Here is a 7932-nt window from a genome sequence, read left to right on the forward strand (position 1 = left end):
GATGACATCTGTCTCGGGAAACGCCCAGTTTAGAAGAGGTTTGCTATGGGGATTTGCTTCTAAACTGGGCGTTTCCCGAGACAGGTGTCATCAGAGAGCACTTAGACAGAAAAGAACAACCTTAACTTCAGAAACTCATAAGTACTGAAAGGATTAAGATTTTTTAATAGTAAGTAATTTACAAATCTGTTTAACTTTCTGGATCCAGTTGATATATAAAAAAAACCCTTTAAATCAAGAATAATGTCACTAACCTTTTCAAAACATCTAGAACAGTGTTTCCCAACCAGGGTGCCTTCAGCTGGGGACCCCCATGATCTTCTACGCTGCACCCCTTTAGAATCAGCCCCCGGAGCATGTCTGATTACTAGCGATCACGGGAACGGAGCATAGTGATATCAGGGCTCAGCCCCCGTGTGACATCACGCTCCGCCCCCTCAATGCAAGCCTATGGGAGGGGGCGTGACAGCTCCATCCATCCCCGTGATCGCTAGTAATCCGACCCGGAGCGAGCACTCTCCGCGGGCTGATTCTAATGGGGTGCGGCGTGGAAGATCAAGGGGTCCCCAGCGGCGGGACCCCCGCGATCAGGCATCTTATGCCCTATCCTTTGGATAGGGGATAAGAGGTCTTAGCACTGGAGTACCCCTTTAATGTGTGCAAGCTTATATATACTTGATATATCGTGTTCCTATTACAGGACAGTGTCACCAATTCAAGCTAATACGGAAAGACCGGTCATTGAAGCCAAGCCGGAGTGAGAAAAGCTGGAGGATCGCTGCCAAGTGGACACTTCTCCCTGTTGCTGGATCTTTGTAAAGCCATGGTTCTATTATAGGATAGTATTACCAATTCATTGGCTTTTTGTAAAGCCATGTTTCCTCTTAAACATCACAACATTGTAGAATAAAATATAATTCAGTATACTGGGGAATTTCAGCCTGCTCATGGGTAGTGCAGTATGAAGCTGCTGACAGGTTCCCTTTTATAGAAGATATCAGTAGCTGAGGTCAGGCTCTCTCTTTGTTGTAGATTATATGAGAGGAGGCTGAATTGTTTTGTGGGTTAATCACCTAAAATCTGCAGCCGGCAGGTTGTTAAAGGAACAAAAGCCAGGAGTGCGCACAAGCTATAGGCATCATCCCTCTCTTTATAGACACAGGTTTTCTAGGTAATGCAGGACTTTATGACAGCTTGTAAAGCACACACCGATGGCAGATGTTAAATTTATGACTTCTCCCACATGCGACAAATTATGATCATAAACTACAAGTCCCTACTACATCATGACTAGCGGACCTGCTGGATTCATTGGCGTTGTCACTTTTTCAAAAGGCCTCTATAGAGAGCATTCAGATATGTCTACATTGTATAGAGAATTTTAGTGCTTGTACTTTATATACTTATAAAGTATTGTGCAAGGAGAATGGCAGTGGTAGTCAGCTGGTAGTAGTAGTCCCAAACAGGCAATAGATGGTGAAGTCATGTAGTAGGGTGGTCTGGCTTAGGGTTTGTTCACACTGCCATTGTGCTCAGGGAAATGAAGCTCCATCTTTGGAACAACAGGAGTTTAGTGGAGAAAAGAATAGTGTAGGTCCTACCTTTTTCTCCACGCAACTCCAATAAAATACCAGATCCCTGAAATACCTCATTCAAGTCAATGTGATCATTTGTGCCCTCAGCCCTCCAGGGTTCCTTCGGTCCAAAAAAATAAAAAGATCCAAACAGACCCAGAACGTGTCGGAGCATAACAGCAGTGTGAACTTTCGCTAACCTGATGAATCCTCTGTGATCCAAAACAACACTTTGTCAAAGGTGGTCTTGGGTAGGATATAAAGTCTTGAACCCCGAAACACACATGTGTAGTGTCTGGAGTTCCTGTGGTTTTAAGTGCATTGAGGAGAGTTCCGGACAATGGAGTAACTTGCAAACAATGTAGAATCTAAAGTTATGGCGCAAATTCCTGATTAAAAAGTCTCTTTAGCAAAGGCCTTCAAAATGACAGCTTTTGAACAGATGGGTGGAAAGTTGGTCATTGTTCCATTTAATAAAGCTTTAACAGCAGATATACTGACTAAAGCACTCTACAATGCTACCTACTGGAGGGACTCCGACTGGCTGATATGTAGCAGAAAATTGCTGCAGAAACAACCGGATTCATTTTTTTCTCAGAGTAGTATGTAAAGCTTAGCAGTTAAAAGGAGTACTCCGATGGAAAAAAAATTCTCAAAGATCAACTTGTGCCAGAAAGTTATACAGATTTGTAATTTACTTCTATGTAAAAATCTTAATCCTTCCAGTACTTATCAGCTACTGTATACTACAGAGGAAGTTGTGAAGTTTTTTTTTAAAGTCTGACCACAGTGCTCTCTGCTGATACCTCTGTCCATGTCAGGAACTGTCCCGAGCAGGATAGGTTTCCTATGGGGATTTGCTCCTACTCTGGACTGTTCCTGACATGAACAGAGGTGTCAGCAGAGAGCACTCTGGTCAGACAGAAAAGAACTTCACAACTTTCTCTGGAGCATAGAGCAGCTGATAAGATTTTCAATAGAAGTAATTTACAAATCTGGAATACATGAAGAAACACGTGGGTGCACTCACCGCTCGGCAGAGATAGCTGCGTGGCGAGGTCCGGTTCACAGGGAGCTGGGTCTCAGCATCGGCGTAGGAAGTGTGGCGCCTCCGAGTGCCACACTTCTTGCGTCGATGCTGAGAACCAGCTCCCAGTGTACCGGACCCCGCCATGCAGCTATCTCTGCCGAGCGGTGAGTGCACCCACGTGTTTCTTCATTTATTCTTGTTGATACTTCATGCTTGTGTGTGTGCACCCCGCAGGAGATACGCAGTTAGGTACTGTGATCAAGCTGCATTCCAGTCCAGGTGAAGTCTGCCTTTAGTGTGCTCTCCCTTTTCTTGCCTTATTATTATTTTAATTTACAAATCTTTTAAACTTTCTAGCAGCATCTGATTTGGAAAAAAAAAAAATCCACCGGAGTACCCATTTAATGTAATTTATAGTGGAAACTTACATGGAAACTGCACTTGAACCATATAATAGTTGCAGAACTTTTACCAGTGCTTCAATGGGAATCAAAAGACTGCCACTCAGTACCACCCGCACTTACAAGACAGGTTAGTATACACTCTGGCTTGCATTGCAGTGTCCTACTGGAATTACCATCTGTACATGCTTCCTTTACTCTCTTCAACCTCAGCCTACTTTATCAATCTGAGTCTTGCTATGGCCATTGACCAGGCCATAGGTCCACAACTCCTTAGCACAGTTCTGAACTTGCTTGGGGCTAATAAGTTGATTCCGATGCAATATTAAGCACAGGGGCGGGCCTGGCCCATGGAAGTCATGGGCCAGTGTTGTGGACTGGCTACAGACTGCAGAATTGGCATGGATGGCATGAAATGCTATTGTTGAATGATGGATTAGCAGGATGCTTTGTTCTTATACTAAATAACTTTTATTTATTTATAAATTACACACAAAAAAAAACTCTTAAATGGGCACTGTCAGGTTTAATTTTTTTATATGCTATACATCTTGGCAAAACATTAACCTTTCTAATATACAACATTAACCTTTCCTTTTTTATAGAAATCATGGCTTATAAAAACACCACTAGGGGTCTCAATACCATCCAGAACATAATCCTATCCGACTGCTGCATCATCTGTGTCTCAGCTGAAGCAAAGACATAGACAAAGTCCAGTTAGTGAGTGTGGGACTAGCACACTGTGCTCACTCTTGTCCTATCAGACTGCAGCATGAAAACAGAGAGGAGGGGTTACAAAGCAGCCTGCAGAGATTGGATGAAGAGACCCAACACAGCAGATTAAGGGAGGAAGATACATCATGCAGAGTGATAATATGCCACCTCCAAAGCACAGGATGATTAACCAAGTGAGCAACAGATAGAAGGTATTTTTGAGAGAAATACAGGTGCTGGATACATAAAAAAAATATATCTACATCATCAGGATTAGGTAGTGAGTAACATATAAATTTTTTTATTTTTTGGGGGGATATGACATGTACTTTTTAAATGCTTTTTTTGGGGGGTTGAGCTTTACCAAACTTTTCAGTACGGTATATTACACTGGAGTACTGCAGCTATATAAAAAACAGACTGGAAAAATAAAATCTTGCAGGGATGAAAAATGCACACCGGAATAATGCCTGACATTTGTTTAGTCTGGTGAGCACGCTGTCAGCCAGGCATTATACATTGGAATTGCAGTAACATTAAATCAGCGAGCCGTGTATTGTGAGAGCCTTTACGCCATTTCCAGTGTGTGAATCACATTAAAGCAGCGAGGATCCAAATGATGAAGGCGATTGCTAAATCATACATATTGCTGCAACTTAAAGAACTACTGCGGCTAGAACAGAAAACATGGATTAAGGGTTATCTCTGCCTGAAATGAAGAAAAATCTCATCTTGCAGCAAAACTGATGTAATAAAATAATCCGCCTTATTGCCTTTATACAAAGCTTCTCCTGGAGATAATGTCGGAGGACTAGAACATCAAAGCAGAGTTCAGTCAAAAGTAATTTAAATATATTTGACCTGTAAACAGTGTCATTTGGGCTATTTTGATATATTTACATAGAATTTTTATGATTGCCACTGTCTACTGCAGTGTTTCTTAACCAGGGTGCCTCCAGCTGTTGCAAAACTCAACTCCCAGCATGCCCGGACAGCCGTTGGCTGTCCGGGCATGCTGGGAGTTGTAGTTTTGCAACAGCTGGAGGCACCCTGGTTGGGAAACACTGGTCTACTGAAAAGTCCTAACAAAGAAAAAGTGAACAAGACAAAAAGAAAAAAGACCGAAAATGGCGCATTACCCTTGGTAATGTGAGGAATAGGCTAAGGTGGAGAGTCCACCGCTCTTATGGATGGATGCTCACCAGAGAGAAATAAATGTAGCGCATATCACCCCATACGAGGTACTCACTGATGTCCAGATGACTGCTATGCCGGAGGTCGCAGGAAGCAAGACGGCACTTGTCCTGAAGGAGACTTCTTAGAAAGAAGCAAAAAGACCTATGGATTCCAGGCGCTGTCAACTTGGTTCTCAGTGAAAATAAAGACCAATATACTACAGGATTTAATACCCGATGACACCCGGTGACACCCGATCTGAGGAAGAGGGGTCTCCCCTCGAAACGCGTCATCGCTGTTTTTTATGTTTATACCAATAAAACTACTGTGTTTATTGAAACCTGTAGTATATTGGCCTTTATTTTCACTGAGAACCAAGTTGACAGCGCCTGGAATCCATAGGTCTTTTTGCTTCTTTCTAAAACAAAGAAAAAGAGCAGCGTACCATGTACTGTAGTTAGCGTACACCGATTTAGCAAAGGCTAGAATTTAAAGAGGGTGCTCACTTTATATTGTTGTGAAAATCTACAACTGTATCCCCATGGGTATATACACATGCCACTGGACCATTGTAACTTGAAATGAAACTTGAAACTATATCAATCAAGGTCTCTTCGGATGTTCATCAATACCCGGTGGTGCAAAAAAAAGGCAAAAATAGTGAATAGAATAAATCCAGACCTCAAGGTTGTAACCAAAACTAACAGTTAAGGTACACAATGAATATATATATATATATATATATATATATATATATATATATATTAGTTTGACAATTACATGGACCCTTTTAATATTGTGGCTACATTATTATGTCCCTGCCCGCTCACATAAATTGGTCCCTGAGTGAAAATTAATAACAATTTTGTTCTAAAAACCAGGGAAAATCAGTGGCAGTTTTTCTGGCATTTTTTCAGGTGTAAAAAAAAAAAAAAAAAAAAACAAGTATAAACCAAGCCTTAAAGATGTCTCTTCAACTGAATGATCAATAACATACCTGCTGTATATCCTGGACCATTATATACAGTATGTGTTCAGATGGATGTACATTATATAATTGGAGTGCATGGTGTTTTAGGTTAGCCTAACAAATGCTCAACTCTAGTATGTGGCCGCAGTAATGATCTGCTCTGTTGTCAAGCAACTGCATGCAAATAAGATCTATACACTGTATAGTAACAGCTTCATTTCATTATGTTATTAATGTGGTGACCCAGTACAGAATATAGCATCCTGCCCATCCTGTGTGGCAGATGTTGCCTTCAGTGTCCGTCTTGGGCCCACATTACTCAGGACTCTATATCTACTACAGTTATGCTATGGTTAATGTATTGGTATTTTCTGTGTACCTGTTGCTTTAAGCCTGTTAAACCTTAGAAACCCTGTTGTTAGGGGAGTGTGCAAGAGGTGAACCATGTGACTTATCTGCCCAATAGGAATGCTCCAAATCTGCCCCTTATATAAGGTGGTAGGAGTTCAGAGTTCAGTTCAGGAGAGGAGTGAGTTTAAGCTGAGGTACAGTTTGGAGAAGTCTGAAGAGAGCCTGTGAGGTGTTCTGAGGAGGCCTCAAGTCTAATCCTGCAACCACGCATCTGCTAAAGAATAACCCCATTACCCAGGTGAATGTCAAGCCTAGCGGTAAGCACTAAAGTCCCAGGGATTCAATTCAAGTCAGTCATCCAAGTCACTAAAGTCAAGCATGGGTTGCCATACAGCAAGTCAGTCATACACAGTGCAATCAACTATAAGTCCCAGCAAGCCGATAAGCTTCCAAGGTTCATCTTGCACCTCTCTTTATACCAATCTGAGCTGTAACGGATTTTATCATCTATTCTGCCTCAGTAAAGTCAGTGTTTCCGTAACCTTGCGTCGGTGTATTTATTGCCCCGTGCCTGGCCCAGGAGAAGCTGGCTCAACCACGGGTGGTGTATAGGTTAACCACGCCCAGGCATCACGAAAAGGTTAACTACACATTATCCTCACCCGACACCACATTTACAAATATCATTACAGTGGTCCCTCAACATTCGATGGTAATTCGTTCCAAACGACCCATCGTTTGTCGAATCCATAGTATGTTGAGGGATCCTCGCAATGTAAAGTATAGGAAGCTGTACTCACCTGTCCCCGCCGCTCCGGACCAGGTCCTCACTGCTCCCGATGCTGTCCTAGGGGCTCCCGATGCTGTCCCGCTGCTCCGGTGTCTTCTTCGCGATCCTCCGGCTTCTTCCGCATCTTCTGCAGGGTCCGGGCCTTGCTTTCTGGTGACGTTATTACGCTCTGAGAGGCCATGGTATGTCGATTTTATCATATGTCGGGGCCATCACATGTCGGGGGGTTACTGTATTTTTTAATTCCCAGTTGGTAATTGTGCTGAATAATTGAAGAAGTCAACATAAAGGAATAATGGCTATAGACTTAGGCTAGGTCCAGACTACGGAATTTCTGCCTGCAATTCCGCTTTGAAATTGTAGGCAGAAATTCTGCTTACTAAAATGTACAAGCTAGCGAATGGATTTTCCATTAACCAATTCACACTTCAGAATTTTTTAAGCAGAATTTGTGAACGGAAAATCTGCTTTAAAATATCCACCTGAAGAATGGCATTGCTGATTCTTCAGGCAGATGTCCTCGCGAACACTTGCAGTCTATTGGGGACTGCAATGTCCGCACGGTCCTTTCTGTCTAGAGATTCTGTCCGAGTGCGGCCAGTGCCTACTGAATTAGTACTCAGAATCTCTAGACAGAAATTCTCCATCTGGAGATTCCGTAGTCTGAACCTAGCCTTAGGGTCTATTCACACGGCAGAATTTCAGCTTGGAGAATTCCACCTCAAATTAAAGCCCATAGACTTTCATGGGATTCCGCACTCCCAAGCGGAAATTCAGAAGTATGAATGGGAGTGCAGAATCCCATAGAAGTCTATGGCCTTTAATTTGAGGTGGAATTCCACAAGTGGAAATTCTGCCATGTGAACAGACCCTTAGAATGCAAAAAATCTGTTTGCATTCCAAGTGGTGGAACCTCTGCCTAA

At 42.5% G+C, this 7932-nt stretch overlaps 1 protein-coding gene across 1 annotated transcript in view; it reads right to left on the minus strand.

Moving 5' to 3' along the window:
- Positions 1-7229: 7229 nt before the first annotated feature.
- The window catches only part of LOC130357620 (uncharacterized), a 9076-nt gene continuing 8373 nt past the window's right edge, over positions 7230-7932 (minus strand). The window contains exon 3 of the mRNA XM_056560343.1: positions 7230-7271. The gene's annotated coding sequence lies outside the window, so the exon portion shown is untranslated. The remainder of the gene's footprint in view (positions 7272-7932) is intronic.

Source organism: Hyla sarda, chromosome 2, assembly GCF_029499605.1.
Source record: "Hyla sarda isolate aHylSar1 chromosome 2, aHylSar1.hap1, whole genome shotgun sequence".
Lineage (NCBI taxonomy): Eukaryota > Metazoa > Chordata > Amphibia > Anura > Hylidae > Hyla > Hyla sarda.